Here is a 17,925-nt window from a genome sequence, read left to right on the forward strand (position 1 = left end):
TGGGAGGATTCCCTCCCTTTCAATTGTTTCAAATAGCCTGAGAAGAATTGGAGTTAATTTTTCTTAAATGTCTTCTAGAAATCAGTAGTGAACCATTCCAGTCCTGGATTTTTCTTTGTTGGGAGTGTCTTTATAATGGATTCAATTGTCATCTTGGTTATGGCTCTGTTTAGGTTTTCCATGTTTTCAGGGCTCAGTTCAGGTGGATTGAATGTGTCTAGGAATGTATGCATTCCTTCTAGGTTTCCCAGTTTGTTGGCATATAGATCTTTACAGTAATTTCTGGTGATTCCTCTTGTTTCTGTGGTGTCTGTCATTACATTTTCCTATTCATCTCTTGCCACGCCCACAGCTGTGATACCCGCGTGGCAAGATGTTGCTGCGTCGGGGGTCTAAAGCTACAGGGTTTTGGGGTGCGCGCTCTGTCGGAGTTTAGCCCCAGGCGATTCCTGTGCAGTCCGCGGTTGTAATGACCCCCGACTCACATTAATGGAAGCCAAGACTGTCCTTGCTAAATTTTGGGGGACACCGTGTCTCTGCTCTGCTGATGATCTCATTATGCATTATCTACCAGCTGTGTTTACACTTTACTGCTTACCCTCATAATTCTCAGAAACTAAAAAATCAAGAAAAAGAAGTTTCCCGTAAGCCAGGAATGCAAGTCAAAACATATCATTAGGTTCCCATTGTAGTAACAGAAAAATGTTAAGGTTACTCAGAGGTTATCTCCAGGTACCTAGAGGGCAAGCAAAACCTTGGACAGTTATTCCCCTAAACAGTTCAGTAAATGAAACTAAGTCAAAGGTCAATTCTCATCCTCAGTAAGTGAAACTAAGTCAAAGGTCAATTCTCATCCTCAGTAAGTGAAACTAAGTCAAAGGTCAATTCTCATCCTCAGTAAACGGAACTAAGCCAAAGGTCAATTCTCATCCTCCGTAAATTGTCTAAAAACTATGTCCCCACTAAACCACTCATATGACATCATTGTTTTAACTCATTTTGTCAACCTTTGTGATAAAAGTTTTACATTTGCCTACAGCATTGTTCTTTACTATATAAACCCAAGCCTTACTACAATAAATCGCAGCAGTAACATACACATAACGTGTGTGTGTCTGTCTGTCATTTCCCCGCCGATTTCTGACTCTCCTGGCTCTTCGTTCCCTCGTTCTCCCTCGGTCTGAGACTCCGCGAGAGCCGGTCCGCGGCAGGTGGCGCCCGAACAGGGACCTGAAGGACAGGTAATCTTTCTCTTTCTTTCCTCAGAGTTAGAAACGGCTCTTACGAAGGATCTGCAGTCCTGCCGGCGAAAATTTACCGGTTAAGAGTAAGTAATCTTGGGAACCATGGGGCACACATTGCTAGTTGTCATGCTACAAAAAATGCTAATTCTTTTGTGTCAGGATTTAATTTGGCCTATTAGAAAGACAGGAACTATTCAAGATTATGTAAAAGCATGTTTAGATGCCTCACCAGCTATAGTCCAGGGAATGGCCTATGCTGCAGCTATGAAAGGTCAGAAGTTCAGTACATATGTTAAGAAAACATACGGAGGAGGCGCCAAATCATCATCTATGGATGTTTGTTATAACTGTGGTCAACCAGGGCATATGCAAAGGAAATGCAAACATCCTAAGGAGGATGCTAAGAAGCAAGGGCCGCCGGGGCTGTGTGCTCGGTGTAAAAAGGGAAAACATTGGAAATTTAAATAAACAGCATTTTATATAGGGGCCACTGCAAAAAATTTAATAACAAATAAAATAAAATGGCTGACTCAAGAACCTGTGTGGGTGAGTCAGTGGCCCCTAACAGAAGAAAAAATACAGGCTCTTGAGCAGCTAGTACAAGAACACTAGAAAAAGGGCATTTAGTAGAATCAAAAAGTCCTTGAAATACACCAGTATTTGTTATAAAGAAAAAATCAGGTAAATGGAGGCTCTTACAAGATTTAAGAGCAGTCAATGCAGCCATGAAGGACATGGGTCCTCTGCAACCTGGACTGCCATCTCCGGTTGCTGTTCCTAAAGGATGGAAAATTATTGTTATAGATCTACAAGATTGTTTCTTTACTATAAAATTGGATCCAGCAGACTGTGAACATTTTGCTTTTAGTGTGCCTTCATCAAACTTTAAACAACCTTATAGAAGGTATCAGTGGGTTACTTTGCCACAGGGCATGAAAAATTCTCCTACTTTGTGTCAAAAATTTGTCGATAAGGCCATGCAAATAATAAGGAAAAAATATGCTACTGCATATATAATTCATTATATGGATGATATATTATTGGCTCATGAAAATTCTGCTATACTAGATGATTTGTTGTATGATACTATTCAAACCTTAACTGCTCATGGCTTGGTTATAGCCCCTGATAAGGTACAGAGAGATCGACCTTTAAATTATTTGGGACAAATTATAAAAGATGATTATATTGTTTCACAAAAAATATCAATTAGAAGGGATAGGCTAAAAACATTAAATGATTATCAAAAATTATTAGGAGACATTAATTGGCTAAGACCTCATTTAAAGATTACTACAGGAAAATTGAGTCCCTTATATTCCATCTTGCATGGTGACTCTAATCCTAAGTCTCTAAGGACATTGACGCCAGAGGCTTTACAGGCATTACAATTAGTTGACAAAGCCTTATCTAAGGCACGTGTACATCAGATAGATTATGTTGTGCCCTGGTGTCTTTTGATTTTTGCAACAGCTTATACGCCTACAGCTTGCCTATGGCAGGAGGGAGTCTTGGAGTGGCTTCACTTGCCTCATACACAGGCAAAGATGCTTGCAGATTATCCTTATTTATGTGCTTTACTAATTACCAAAGGTAGAGCTCGCTCTAAAGAATTGTTTGGCAAGGAGCCAGCCACTATTGTCACACCCTACAATAAAAGTCAAGTAGAGGAACTAATGCAAAATAATAAAGATTGCGTCATAGCGCTGCAAAACTATGCAGGGCAGATAAAATATCATTATCCAAAACATCCTATCATAGAATTTGCAAGACACGTAGAATTGGTATTTCCAGTCTGGTTTTCGCATGGGAGACCAGGAGGAAGCACTTTACTCCTGGATTTGGATCAGCACAGCTCCAGCTGTTGTGGCCATTTTGGGGGTGAACCATCAGATGGAAGACCATTCTCTCTGTCTCCCTCAATGTCTGGAACTCTATCTGTAAAATAAATAAATTAAAAAATACAGGGGCGGAGCCAATATGGCGGATAATGAGGACGTGCACAAATAGTCTGGAAAATATACTTTCATAGTGGAATTACTTTAGCTTCATGAAAGGACTCAAGAGAAAAACTGCAGAGGAAACGCTCCCGGATCTAGTGGATGTGACACAGAGGACCTACAGGGAGCCCAGCGCGTGGAAGCCCAGCTGCGGGAGCCGAGCCACAGAATCTCACCAGCGTGGGAATGAATGGGAGGTAAGACAAAAACCTCAGAAACCCGAGACATTAGTGGAGAAAGTCAGAGGCCTCTCTCCCCACTAACCTAACAAGGCCAAGCAAAACAAAGAGGAGGAGCCATTTTACATATGTAAAGCAGCAAGGAGTACACAAACTCAGTAACTTTGGGACTATGGTGAAACTTGAGAACACATTGAGGGCTGCATAAACTCTTTGTGTGGTCCCGGGGGTAGATCAAACGAATACTCACAGAGGCCAGATTTCAACTACCCTCAATTCCACTCAGCTGTGCGGATTACTTCCCAACTTTGTCAAAAAAAAGAGAGAGATCCAGCAAGGAGCAAGGGAGAGAACAATCTGGGTGAGTCACTTTTTGCACAGCAATAAACCTGAAGAATCAAACAGAGCTCTCTGGTCACACCCATCACAGCCTCTAAGGATCCATCAAAACAGCCCACTTAGAGGCATTGTACAATGAGAAAAAAACACCACAGCAAAACAAACAAACAAACAAAAAAAAATTATCTCCAAGATGCCAAACAACAAATGTAGAAGCCGAGGTAACAAGAGCAAGGAAGATACTATGATGCCCCCAAATGAACCAGACACCCCAATCCAAGATTATGAAGATGAAGAGATAGAGGAAATGCAAGAAGCGGATCTCAAAAAATTGATAAGAACATTAAGAAATTCTCAAATACAAATTCTTGAACTACAGAAATCCTTCATGGACAAGACAGAAAATCTCTCTTGTGAAAATGAAATATTAAGGAGGAATCAAAATGAAATGAAACAACTAGTAGAACACGAAACTGTGATAGCGACCAAAAACCACAATGAAATGAAGAACTCAGAGAGCCTTAAAAATAGAATGGGTGATCAGACGAGAGAATATCAGAAATAGAAGACAGAGAACAGGAACGGAAACAGGCAAATCAAAGAAAAAATGAAGAAATCAGAAATCTAAAAAATACTGTCAGTAATCTACAGAATACTATTAGAAAACCCAACATTCGGGTTCTAGGAGTTCCTGAAGGAATGGAGAGGGAGAAAGGATTAGAAGGCCTTTTTAGTGAGATACAAGCAGAAAATTTCCCAGGTTTGGAGGACAGAGACATCCTAGTATAGGAAGCTCATAGAACCCCTTATAAACATGACCAAAAGAGATCCTCACCACGACATGTCATAATCAAACTCACCACAGTGAAACACAAAGAAAAGATCCTAAAATGTGCAAGAGAGAAACGCCAGATTACTCTCAGAGGATCTCCAGTTAGAATCACAGATGACATCTCATCAGAAACCCTACAAGTGAGGAGAGAATGGCGAGATATAGCCCAGGTACTAAGAGAGAAAAACTGCCAACCCAGAATATTATTTCCTGCAAAGCTCTCATTTGTGAATGAAGGTGAAATAAAGACCTTTCACAGCAAACAGAAATTGAAAGAATTTGACACCACTCATCTAGCCCGGCAAAAGATGCTTAAAGATGTGTTACATACAGAAACATAGAAACATGGTCACCAATATGAAAGAAGATAAAGGAAGGAAAACTCACAGCAAAAGATCACAGGAGTCTCAACCATATATTAGAAAATATCTTTGGCTGCCTGCGCCATGGCTCAATAGGTTAATCCTCCACCTTGCAACGATGGCAAACCGGGTTCTAGTCCCGGTCAGGGCAGCAATCCTACCCTGGTTGATCCTCTTCCACGCAAGCTCTCTGCTGTGGCCAGGGAGTGCAGTGGAGGATGGCCTAAGTGCTTGGGCCCTGCTCCCATGGGAGACCAGGAGAAGCACCTGGCTCCTGCCATCGGATCAGCACGGTGCGCCAGCCGCACCAGGCCAACTGCAACAGCCATTGGAGGGTAAACCAATGGCAAAAGCAAGACCTTTCTAACTCTCTTTCACTCCACTCTGCCTTTCAAAAAATAAATAAAAAAGAAAAATATAAATAAAAAGAAAAGAAACAATCATTGGCAAATGAGAGGGCAAAGTTACTCCTTCTCAATAGTCACATTGAAAGTTAATGGCTTGAACTGTCCAGTTAAAAGACACCGATTGGCTGATTGGGTTAAGGAACAAAACCCATCTTTTTGCTGCTTACAGGAAACTCATCTTTCCAACAGCAAACTTGCTATGGAAGGAATTTTCCTCAATACAATCAAAGCAATATATGAAAAACCCACGGCCAACATCCTATTGAATGGGGAAAAGTTGGAAGCATTTCCACTGAGATCTGGTACCAGACAGGGATGCCCACTCTCACCACTGCTCTTCAATATAGTTCTGGAAGTTTTAGCCAGAGCTATTAGGCAAGAAAAAGAAATTAAAGGGATACAAATTGGGAAGGAAGAACTCAAACTATCCCTCTTTGCAGATGATATGATTCTTTATTTAGGGGACCCAAAGAACTTTACTAAGAGACTACTGGAACTCATCGAAGAGTTTGGCAAAGTAGCAGGATATAAAATCAATGCACAAAAATCAACAGCCTTTGTATACACAGGCAATGCCGTGGCTTAGGAAGAACTGCTAAGATGAATCCCATTCACAATAGCTACAAAAACAATCAAATACCTTGGAATACACTTAACCAAGGATGTTAAAGATCTCTATGATGAAAACTACAAAACCTTACAGAAAGAAATAGAAGAGGATACCAAAAAATGGAGAAATCTTCCATGCTCATGGATTGGAAGAATCAATATCATCAAAATGTCTATTCTCCCAAAAGCAATTTATACATTCAATGCAATAGCAATCAATTTACCAAAGACATTCTTCTCAGATCTGGAAAAAATGATGCTGAAATTCATATGGAGACACAGAAGACCTCGAATAGCCAAAGCAATCTTGTACAACAAAAACAAAGCCAGAGGCATCACAATACCAGATTTCAGGGCATACTACAGGGCATTTGTTATCAAAAGAGCATGGTACTGGTACAGAAACAGATGGGTAGACCAATGGAACAGAATAGAAACACTAGAAATCAATCCAAACATCTACAGCCAACTTATATTTCATCAAAAATCCAAAACTACTCCCTGGAATAAGGACAGTCTATTCAATAAATGGTGCTGGGAAAATTGGATTTCCACGTACAGAAGCTTGAAGCAAGACCCCTACCTTTCACCTTACACAAAAATTCACTCAACGTGGATTAAACACTTAAATGTATGACCCGAAACCATCAAATTATTAGAGAGCATTGAGGAACCCTGCAAGATATAGGTAATGGCAAAGACTTCTTAGAAAAGACCCCAGGAGCACAGGCAGTCAAAACCAAAATTAACATTTGGGATTGCATCAAATTGAGAAGTTTCTGTACTTCAAAAGAAACAGTCAGGAAAGTAAAGAGGCAACCGACAGAATGGGAAAAAATATTTGCAAACTATACCTCAGATAAAGGGTTGATAACCAGAATCTACAAAGAAATCAAGAAAATCCACAACAACAAAACAAACAACCCACTTAATAGATGGGCCAAGGACCTCAAGAGACATTTTTCAAAAGAGGAAATCCAAATGGCCAACAGACACATGAAAAAATGTTCAAGATCACTAGCAATCAGAGAAATGCAAATCAAAACCACAATGAGGTTTCACCTCACCCCGATGAGAATGGCTCACATTCAAAAATCTACCAACAATGCATGCTGGATAGCATGTGGGGAAAAAGGGACACTAACCCACTGTTGGTGGGAATGTAAATTGGTTCAGCCACTATGGAAGTCAGTCTGGAGATTCCTCAGAAACTTGAACATAACCCTACCATACAACCCAGCCATCCCACTCCTTGGAATTTATGCAAAGGAAATTAATTTGGCAAATCAAAAAGCCATCTGCACCTTCATGTTTATTGCAGCTCAACTCACAATAGCTAAGACCTGGAACCAACCCATTAGCAGTAGACTGGATAAAGAAATTATAGGACATGTACTCTATAGAATACTATACAGCAGTAAGGAACAATGAAGCCCGGTCATTTGCAACAAGATGGAGGAATCTGGAAAACATCATGCTGAGTGAATTAAGCCAGTCCTAAAGAGACAAATCTCATTTTTTTCCCTGATCTGTGACAACTGAGCACCAAAGGGGAAACCTGTTGAAGTGAAATGGACACTATAAGAAACAATGACCTGATCAGCTCTTGTCCTGACTCTAGATGTACAATGTAATACTTTATCCTTTTTAGTATTTGTTGTTGTGTTGGTGGTGTTGTTCTAGTACTAGTGGTGGAACTCTGTAATTAACACACAATTATTCTTAGGTGTTGAATTTTAATTGAAAAGTGATCCCTGTTAAATTTAAGAGTGTTAAAAGAGGGAGGAGATGTACAAATTGGGACATGCTCAATCAACTTGCCCCAAATGGTGGAGTTAGAAAAGTGCCAGGGGGCCAGCGCCATGGCTAACTAGGCTAATCTTCCACCTTGTGGCACCAGCTCACCGGGTTCTAGTCCCATCCGGGACACCGGATTCTGTCCCTGTTGCCCCTCTTCCAGGCCAGTTCTCTGCTGTGCCAGGGAGTGCAGTGGAGGATGGCCCAAGTGCTTGGGCCCTGCACCCCATGGGAGACCAGGAGAAGCACCTGGCTCCTGCCATTGGATCAGCACAGTGCGCTGGCCACAGCGCGCAAACCACAGTGGCCATTGGGGTGTGAACCAATGGCAAAAGGAAGACCTTTCTCTCTGTCTCTCTCTCTCTCACTGTCCACTCTGCCTGTCAAAAATTAAACATAAATAAATAAATAAAAGGAATTGTGCCAGGGGATTCCAATACAATCCCATCAATGTGGCATGTACCAATGCCATCTCACTAGTCCAAGATATCATTTTCACTTCACAATTGATGGCTATTTTAGGTCTAAGAGTCAAAGACATCACACAAACAAGATAAGTATCTGCTAATACTAACTGATAGAATCAAAAAGGGAGAGAAGGATCCAACATGGGAAGCGGGATACACTGCAGACTCATAGAATGGCAGATGTCCTAAACAACACTCTGGCCTCAGAATCAGCCCTTAAACAATCAGATCTGGCTGAAGAGCCCATGAGAGTATTGTATGCATGGAAACTCAAGACACCATGGAAAAGGAAAAAAAAAGAAGACCTAAATGAAAGATCTCAGCGACTGAGATCCCAGTGGAAAGAATGGGGCCATCAAGGTAGGAGGTACCTTTCTCTGAAGGGAGCAGAGAACTTCCATTTTGACTATGTCCCTATCGGAATAAGTTCAAAGTCAGCGAACTCCAAAGGCTTCCATAGCCTTGGCAGCTCATGACTAGAGCCTAGGGAGATTACTGACGCCATAAACAAGATTGTCAAACTGTAAGTACACAGGAGTCACTGTGTACTTACATCCCATGTGGGATCTGTCCTTAATGTGTTGTCTAATGTACAGTGATGCTATAGCTAGTACTGAAACAGTATTTTTACACTTTGTGTTTCTGTGTGGGTACAAGCTGATGAGATCTTTATTAATTATATACTGAATCAATCTTCTGTATATAAAGATAATTGGAAATGAAAAAAAAAACCTGGCGTTAAATTGCAAATGGCATAGAAAATTAATTAATTAAAAAAAATTATATGTTGGATCTCTGTCTTTAATGTGCTGTACACTCTTATTTAATGCTATAACTAGTACTCCAACAGTATTTTTTTCACTTTGTCTTGCTATACGGGGGCAAACTGCTGAAATCGTTACCTAATTTATACTAAACTGATCTTCTGTATATAAAGAGAATCGAAAATGAATCTTGATGTGAATGGAAGGGGAGAGGGAGTGGGAAAGGGGAGGGTTGCGGGTGGGAGGGTAGTTATGGGAGGGTGGGAGCCATTGTAACCCATAAGCTGTACTTTGGAAATTTAAATTCATTAAATAAAAATTTAATAAATGAAAAAATACAAACATAAAAAACATGGACATGTGATTTTGTTCCTCTGGGAGGTTCATGGTGACTTCCTTATTCTTGTTATTTTAATTTCAGCTCTGTGTTTCAGCATGTTTTAATTTGTTTTTTTTTCTTCTGTTGTCTTTTATTTTGGGGGCTATTATTCTGCATCTACCTAGAATGTCTTTCTTTCCATGAATTCCAGGAGGTTGTGGTGGGTGTGGCTTGGGAGCTTTAGGGCAGAGCATATTTCCACAGTAAGGATTCTCAGCTATGCCCTTCAGGTTTTCATGTATCCACCTAGGCCCCAAGGTTTTGGCACCTAAGTTTCCCCCAGATGCTGCTGGCATGGGCATCCTTTTGTTTCCGGTAGTTGCCTAGCTGCTTCCTGGTTGATCTCTGAGACAGTGGGGGCTGCAGCCCCTTCCCTTCATTACAAGTTCTAGTTCTCATTCTACAGTCACTGGTTTAATAGTTGCCTACTGCTGCTACCAGTTCTGCATTCAGGTGTCTCATCTCTCTGGGCTGCTATGTGCATGCTTGCAGGCTTCCTGGGTTGTAGGTCTGATTTGAAATGGCATCCAATCTCTCTCATCCAGGTCACGGGTTTTGTTTTGGAGAGATTGGTTTGAATCAGCTGCCTCTCTCCACTTCCACTTGGACCTCAGGCAAATGCCAGCAACAGCCAGCTCCCCAGGTCATCAAATGGACCCATGCTACACTATACCCAGGATTGATTGCTGCCATCCATCTTGCTCCTGGTGCCCTGTCTCAAAAAGGTCATGGGTTCTGGCTGTCTTCAGTTTCAGTTTTCCAAGCTCTCTGAGTGTGTTCCAACACTCACCACTCTGGTTCAATCTGGTTCCTGTCCTCTTTGGGGCCTCTCAGTGGTTTTCTCTTCTAATCCATTGATATATACCTCGTACACTTCTCCTTGCTGTTTCTCCCTCTAGTTGTATATATTTTGTTGCAAATAACATGATTTCATTTTTTAACACTGTGTAGTATTCCATAGCGTATATGTAGCACAACTTTTATCCAGTCTTCAGTTGATGGACATCTGGCTGGAGTTCATATTTTACCTCTAGTAAATTGAGCTGAAATGAAGATGGAGGTACAGGTCACTTTCATATGCTTATTTCATTTGCTTTGGGTGAATTCCCTAGAGTGGGATGGCTAGTTCATGTGATTGATGTATAATTGGATTTCCGAGTTATTTCCATATTGTCTTCCACAGTTGCTGTACCAGTTTACATTCTCACCAGTAATGAATTAGGGTGCCCTTCTCGCCACATCATCACCAACACTTGTTGTTGATTTCTGTATGTAAGCCATCCTAATTGGAGTGAGGTGAAACCTCATTGTGGTTTTGATTTGTTTCCCTTATGGCTAATGATTCTGAGCATTTTTTTCATGTGTCTGTTGGCAATTTGAATTTCCTCTCTTGATAAATATCTGCTCAGTTCCTTTTCCAATTTCTTAGCTAGAATTTTTGTTTTGCTGTTGTTGAATTTCCTGAGCTCTTTATAGATTCTGCAAATTAAACTTTTATCAGTTGCATAGATTGCAAATATCTTCTCTGATTCTGTCAGTTGCCTTTTATCTTTGCTGAATGTTTCTTTTTTGCAGTGTCAGAGCTTCTCAGTTTGATGTAATCCCATTTGTCAATGTTAGCACCGATTGCCTGTGCTTTTGGAGTCTGTGGTAAAGTCTTTCCCTATGCTAAGTCTTTCTTGAAGTTCAGTGTTAGTTGGTGGTATCACACCAGAGATTTAGATCCATTTGGAGTGGATTCTGATCCATTTGGAGTGGATTTTTATGTAAGGGGTAATGTAGGGGTCTTACTTCACACTTCTGCATGTGCAGATCCAGACTTCCCATCATCAGTTTTTAAAGAGACTGTCTTAGCTTCAGGGATTGATTTTTTTTCCTTTGTCAAAGAGGGTTGGTGGTAGATGTGAGGATTGACTTCTGGTGTTTCTATTCTGTTCAATTGGTCTACATGCCAATTTTTAAAATTGCATTGTAGAGATCTTTTACATCCGTGGTTAAGTTTATCCCAAGGTATTTAAATTTTCTTGTAGCTAATGTGAATAGGATTGATCTTAGTAGTTATTTCTCCATTAAGCCATTGTGTATAGAAAGGCTATTGATTTTTGTGTGTTGATTTTATATTGTGTACTTTGTTAAACTCTTATGAGTTCCAATATTCTCTTCATGGAATCCATTGGGTCCCCTATATATAGAATGATGTCATTAGAAAGTAAGGATAATTTGACTTCTGCCTTCCCAATTTGTATCCCTTTGATTTCTTTTTTTGAATAATGGATCTGACTGAAACTTACAGGACTATATTAAATAGCAATAGTGAAAGTTGGTTTCCTTGTATGGTTCGGGTCTCAATGGGAATGCCTCCATTTTTCCTCTTTCAGTAGGATACTGGCTGAAGGATTTTCATATATTTTCTTATGCTGAAAAATGTTTCCTCTATACCCAAGTTGCTTAATGTTTTCATCATAAAAGGGTGTTTAATTATGTCAAATATATTCTTTGCATCTATTGAGATAATCATATGCCTTTGATCTTCAAATTGGTAATGTGATGTACCACATCTATTGATTTTTGATGTTGAACAATCCCTGTATACCTGAGATAAATCCCACGTAGTCTAGGTGAAGGATCATTCTCATATATTGTTGGATTCACTTACTTTATTGAAGATTTTTTCGTCTATGTTCATCAGGAATATTTCTCTATAGTTCTCTCTCTGTCGTATCTTTTTCTGTCTTATGAATTATGATGATGCTGATTTCATCAAAATACTGGAAGGATTCCCTTCCATTCAATTGTTTTGAATAGCTTCAGAAAAATTTGACTTAGTTCTTTTTTTGCAAATATTTATTTATTTACTTTGAAAGAGTTAGAAAGAGAGAAAGAAAGGAGAGAGAAAGAGAGGGAGAGAGAGAGAGAGAGAGAGAGAGAGAGAGAGAGAGAGAGAGAGAGAGAGAGATCATGAGGTAGGGCTACATTTAGGTTTCTGAACATTCTCCAAACTGTCTTCCATAGTGCCTTTACCAGTTTGCATTCCCACCAACCATGGATTAGTGTGCCTTTTTCCCTACACCCTCACCAGAATCTGTTGTTAGTTGATTTCTGTACGTAAGACATTCTAACTGGGATGAAGGAAAACTCATTGTGGTTTTGATTAGCACTTCCTCGATTGCTAGTGATCCTAAATATTTTTTTCATGTATCTATTGGCCATTTGGATTTCCTCTTACAAAAAATGTGTATTTAGGTCATTGGTCCATGTCTTAGGTGGGCTCTTTGTTTTATGGTTGTGGAGTTTCTTGATCTCTTTGAAGTTTCTGGTTATTAAAATTTATCAGTTGCATAAATTGCAATTATTTTTCCCATTCTGTTGGTTGCCTGTTCACTTTCCTGACTGTTTATTTTGCAGTACAGAAACTTCTCAATTTGATGTAATCCCAATAGTGAATTCTGGTTTAGACAGCCTGTGCCTCTGTGGTCTTTTCCAAGAAGTCTTTGGCTATTCCTGAATCTTGCTTTCTCTAATAATTTCATGGTGTCAGGTCATACATTTAGATCTTTAATCCATGTTGAGTGGATTTTTCTGTAAAGTGAAAGGTAGGGGCCTTGCTTCATACTTCTGCATGTGTAAATCCAATTTTCCCAGCACCGTTTGTTGAATAGACTGTACTTGCTCCAGGATTGGCTTTAGATCCTTGATCAAATATGAGTTGGCTGTAGATGTTTGTATGAGTTCTGGTGTTTCTATTCTGTTCCATTGGTCTATCCATGTGTTTCAGCAACAGTGCCATGCTGTTTTGATTATAACTACCCTGTAGTGTGTTCCGAAATCTGGTATTGTAATGTCTTCAGCATTGTTTCTGTTGCACAAGATAGGTTTAGCTATTCGCATTGTCTTGTGCATCCATATGAATTTCAGCATCATTTTTTCCTGATCTCAGAAGAATGTCTTTGGTATCTTGATTGCTATTGCATTGAATTTATAAATTGCTTTTGGGAGAATAGACATTTTGATGATATTGATTCTTTCCATCCATGAGCATGGAATATTTCTCTATTTCTTTCTTTAAGGTTTTGTAATTTTCATTGTAGAGATCTTTAACGTCCTTAGTTAAGTTAATACCAAGGTATTTGACTGTTTTTGCAGCTATTGTGAATGGGATTGATCTTAGAAGTTCTTCCTCAGCCGTGGCATTGCCTGTGTATACAAAGGCTGTTGATTTTTGTGCATTGATTATATCCTGCTACTTTGCCAAACTCTTCTATGAGTTCCAATCATCTCTTAGTAGAGTTCTTTGGATTCCCTAAATAAAGAATCATATCATCTGCAAAGAGGGATAGTTTGAGTTCTTCCTTCTCAATTTGTGTCCCTTTAATTTCTTTTTCTTGCTTGATGGCTCTGGCTAAAACTCCCAGAACTGTGTTGAATAGCAGTGGTGAGAGTGGGCATCCCTGTCTGGTACCAGATCTCAGCGGAAATGCTTCCAACTTTTTTCTATTCCATAGGATGTTGGCCGTGGGTTTTTCATAAATTGCTTTGATTGTCTTGAAGGACGTTCCTTCTATACCTAATTTGCTTTGAGTTTTCATCATGAAGGGTGTTGTATTATATCAAATGCTTTCTCTGCCTCTATTGAGATAATCATATGGGTTTTTTTTTCTTCAGTTTGTTAATGAGGTGTATCACATAGATTGATTTGTGAATGTTGAATTATCCCTGCATACCAGGGATAAATCCCACTTGGTCTGGGTGGATGATCTTTCTGATGTGTTACTGCATTCTATTGGCCAGAATTTTATTGAGTATTTTTTGCATCTATGTTCATCAGGGAAATTGGTCTGTAATTCTCTTTCAATGCCTCATCTCTTTCAAGTTTAGGAATTAAGATGTTATTAGCTGCATAGAAAGAATTTGGGAGGATTCTCTCTTTTTTGATTGTTCTGAATAGTTTGAGAAGAATTCGAGTTAGTTCTTCTCTAAATGTCTGGTAGAATTCAGCAGTGAATCCATCTGGTCCTGGGCTTTTGTTTGTTGGGAGGGCCTTTATCACTGTTTCAATTTCTGACTGTTATTTTACAGTTTAGTTTTTCTATGTCTTCCTGGTTCAATGTAGGTAATTTGCATGTGTCCAGGAATCTATCCATTTCTGATAGATTTCACTGTCGCTGGCATACAACTCTTTGTAGTAATTCTGATGACTCTTTTATTTCTGTGATTTTATTGTTTCATTGCCTTTTTCATCTGATTTTATCATATGGGTCTTTTCTCTTCTTCTTTTAGTTAGTTGGGTCCATGGTGTGTCAGTTTTGTTTGGTCAGAAAACCAGTTCTTCATTTTCCTGATCTTTTTAATAAATATGTGTTTCTTGTAGGCAGCAAAGACGTGGGTTTTGTTTTTTAATCCATGCAGCCAGTCTATGCCTTTTAACTGGAGAGTTGAGGCCATTTACATTCAATGTGACTATTGATATGTAGTGATTTTTCCCTGCCATTTTCCCAAAGGTATTTCTAATTTATACTTTGAACCTCTTGTGATCTTCTACTGAGAGATTCTCTTCCTTTTCCTTCTTTCGTAATGATGACTGTGTTTCTGTGTGAAACAGATTTTTAATCATCTTTTTGTGGCTTGAACAAGAGGTGACCGATTCTCTCAATTTCTGCTTGCTATGAAAGGTCTTTATTTCACCTTCATTCACAAGTGAGAGCTTTGTAGGATATAATATTCTGGGCTTGCATTTTTTTCTCATTTCATTTTGATTCCTCCTTAAGATTTCATTTTCATTACAGAGAGTTCTGTAATATCCTCAGGGATTTCAGAAGTTCATGCATTATTTTTGATTACTTCTAAATATTCTTATCATAATTTTTTGAGTTCCATTTCTTTATTTTTGTTTTTTTAACTTTTATTTAATAAATATATATTTCCAAAGACAACTTTTGAATTATAGTGGCTTTACCCTCCAAAACTTCCCTCTCACCTGCAACTACACCATCTCTCACTTTCCATTCTTTATCAAGATTCATTTTCAATTATCTTCATATTCAGAAGCTCAACTTAGTATATACTAAGTAAAGATTCCAACAGACTTTACCCACAAAGACACACAAAGTATAGAGTATTGTTTGGGTAGTAGTTTTACTATTATTATGGCCATTCTGTTCTGTTATGCTATAATTATCTTATTATTTTTCTGTTAGTTAAGGCCAGAGAACTCTCTTCACTTCTTCAGGGTTAAAGGTGTGCCAAAAGTGACACACCAGGTTTAGAATGGTAAATCTTCTCTCTCTTTTTGTTTATTCAGAAAGGAAGTAATTCCACTCTGCTGAGCTCTTCTCCTTGATGGCAATCAGTGCCTGAGTGCTAGACTCAGTGAGTATAATATTTGTCTGCTCTGTCCCAAGGATCACACAAAGGATCTGTGCAGTCCTCAGTGTAAGCTCAGATTCCCCTGCAATGTCTCTCTCCAGGAATCCAAGGCTGCCCGAGGTTGTGGCCTCTCCCACTGAGACTACTCATGTCTCAGACACACTGTGAGTTCTCCCACACACTCTCAGTTTTTTTTCACAGTCCTGGTTCATAAGCTCCACACATTTGCTAGGTCTTAATCTCCAGTTATTACTCCCCATCAGAGTCAGGTTTTTCTGTTTGGCTGAGTGCGGGCGCAGCCCTGATTTGGTGCAGCTATTCTGTATGTCTAAAATGGCACCTGCTCTATTTCCTTGCATGCCTTTGTAAGGTAAGTGGAGAGAGAGAATTGTGTCTGTAACATCCCTTTTTTTCTCTCTAGTTAGACTTGTGTACTTTCCCCCATGGGGCTTCCTCTTTCCCTCTAGGCTCTTTCTGCTGCTTTTCCACCAGTGTATCATGATACTGTGATTTCTTCTCACCTATATTTCCAGTGCTGGTGCAGAGACTCTTGGCAGCTGGGATCCGGAGCCTTGGGCGCCTGTGCTCTCCACATAGATCCACCATGTCCCTCTAATTTGGAAGAGTTTCTTCTGCAATTTTTTTCCCAAATCTTCCCTGAGACTACACTATATCCACTTTTAGTAAACTATCTTTTCCTGGACTTTCAATGAGCTCCCTCCCTATTCCGCAGTCTTGGAACTGCTGATGCTGTAGTTCTTAAAAAAATTTAAAAATTGATATTAAGACCATTTTTAGATGTTTGCTAAGATATATGTAACTTAAAATTCTTGTTGCTTTGGCCGGCGACGCGGCTCACTAGGCTAATCCTCCGCCTTGTGGCACCGGCACACCAGGTTCTAGTCCCTGTCGGGGCACCGATCCTGTCCCGGTTGCCCCTCTTCCAGGCCAGCTCTCTGCTATGGCCCAGGAGTGCAGTGGAGGATGGCCCAAATGCTTGGGCCCTGCACCCCATGGGAGACCAGGAGAAGCACCTGGCTCCTGTCATCAGATCAGCATGGTGCACCGGCCGCAGTGCGCCAGGTGCAGCGGCAATTGGAGGGTGAACCAATGGCGAAAGGAAGACCTCTCTCTCTGTCTCTCTCTCACTGTCCACTCTGCCTGTCAAAAAAAATAATTCTTGTTGCTTTAACTGAGGATCAGACTCTAATTTGACATCAATCAAAGAAATCTAGATTGATAAATTTTGTATCTAAAAAAATTCTCCTTTCTTACAGCATGTTCTTCACCAAGAACACATTTTCATGCTTGAGGCATTTACACCATTTGCTCATTTCTAGTTTTATATTTAGAAATTACCCTTTAAAATTTTTAAAATTGACAGAACATATAGAATTTCAAACTATTTACTTTTAAATATTGATCATAAATGGAGATTTCATGAAAGCCTACTTGTTAACAAACCCAATCATCTTTATAAAACTTAAGAGGCTAAGACACTTAAGTTTACATTTAGAAACATTTACCTTCACCAATATTATTTTTCTAAATAACTATACCTCAATGACTTAACACACTGAGATTTCAATGAATACTATAATTTCATCTGAAATACTTGTCTCAGATCAAAATTACCTTGTTATGATTTTAAATAGGTGATAAGGGTAAGTATAACATGTCCTGACCACAAAGAGGGGAACAAAAGTATGTTAACAACTTTGGACATATTTTTATTCCCTTAAAAACAGTTTTAAAGCAAATCACCAAAAATACACATAAATCATGTGAACTGACAGGTATTTGGCTTGATTTAATTTTTCTAGATGACACGTTAATCACTTTGGTATAACAACATAAAAGCTTGCAAATGCAAATTTATTTTTCCTCATAAAATAGCTCTAACTGAAAAACAGTGACATGTGAGTGTTTGACACAAAAAAGAATGCAGTAATCTTTTTTTAAAGATTTTTTTATTTATTTGACAGGTGGAGTCATAGACAATGAGGGGGAGAGAGAGACAGAGAGAAAGATCTTCATTCCATTGGTTTACCCTTCAATTAGTGGCCACAGCTTGAGCTGCACTGATCCGAAGCCAGGAGCCAAGAGCTTCTCCCCTGTTCTCCCAGGCGGGTGCAGGACATAAGCACCTGGGCCATCCTCCACTCCCCTCCAGGGCCATAGCA

The sequence above is a fragment of the Lepus europaeus genome, chromosome Y (genome assembly GCF_033115175.1).
Source record: "Lepus europaeus isolate LE1 chromosome Y, mLepTim1.pri, whole genome shotgun sequence".
Lineage (NCBI taxonomy): Eukaryota > Metazoa > Chordata > Mammalia > Lagomorpha > Leporidae > Lepus > Lepus europaeus.